Source organism: Camelina sativa, unplaced genomic scaffold, assembly GCF_000633955.1.
Source record: "Camelina sativa cultivar DH55 unplaced genomic scaffold, Cs unpScaffold09556, whole genome shotgun sequence".
NCBI classification, from domain to species: Eukaryota; Viridiplantae; Streptophyta; class Magnoliopsida; order Brassicales; family Brassicaceae; genus Camelina; species Camelina sativa.
The window spans coordinates 1-405 of NW_010930615.1; the positions used below are offsets into that span (position 1 = coordinate 1).

General features: G+C 34.8%; 1 long non-coding RNA gene across 1 annotated transcript; it reads left to right on the forward strand.

The window, feature by feature from the left end:
• The first annotated feature begins 10 nt into the window (after positions 1–10).
• Positions 11–405, forward strand: LOC104775162. The gene is made up of 3 exons (XR_765730.2): positions 11–54; positions 130–254; positions 366–405. It is a non-coding gene; the product is annotated as an uncharacterized LOC104775162 (long non-coding RNA).

The following is a 405-nucleotide window of genomic DNA, read 5'->3' on the forward strand; positions in this document are numbered from 1 at the left end:
TTAAGGGCTACCGAAAAGGAAATCCAAACAAGAAGATCAATGAGTTTGCAGGAGGTCTTTCATCATCATCTCATCTACTTTCTTTGAAATAGTTGTTGTATGTAATCTTAAGAACTTTCCATTTTATAGCTTTTGATTTTCAGAACACAAATGGGAACAATCTCAATGTTTGTGTTTGGTACAACTCCACCTACAAGAACGATACAGTGGTTCGACCTATGGCTCTGATTCGAGTCCCTCGCTTAGTTAACATGGTGCATATATTTTGTGCTTAACCCTTTACTCAAACATGGATGTTATCATTTAATTACAACACAATCTTAAGCTCATATTTGTGTTTTGTTTTTTTTTCTGTAACTTTTCAGGCATCTAATGCATATCTTGAGTTCCTAAAAGGTTCTGAGA